Source organism: Sinocyclocheilus rhinocerous, unplaced genomic scaffold (assembly GCF_001515625.1).
Source record: "Sinocyclocheilus rhinocerous isolate Xijiao unplaced genomic scaffold, SAMN03320098_v1.1 scaffold273, whole genome shotgun sequence".
Lineage (NCBI taxonomy): Eukaryota > Metazoa > Chordata > Actinopteri > Cypriniformes > Cyprinidae > Sinocyclocheilus > Sinocyclocheilus rhinocerous.
In genome coordinates, this window is record NW_015656360.1 from 597,723 (window position 1) to 598,090 (window position 368).

Here is a 368-nt window from a genome sequence, read left to right on the forward strand (position 1 = left end):
TTATCTGACGCCCTCGATTCAGTTCATGGATCCAGTTCAACCCTCCCGTTTTTCCCGGGATTCTCCCGTATTTTACCATTCTATCCCGCTATCATCCCGTTTAAATATTTTCCCGTATTTCTCCCGTATTTTTAATCTTTCTATTAAAAAAAAAATCCCACTGGGCGTATTTTATATGTTTGCTACATTCGCTTCCGGTAAAACTCCCATATTTGTATTGGCCAAACCTCATTATATGAATAATCACGACAACAAATTCCAAGGTTGTTTTAATGGGTTAATTTTAACCCATTTGTCCCCTCAACTTGGAAACCTACAGTCCGATGATGCTATTGATATGTGCGCAGGTAGTACCGCGGGAAGGAAGC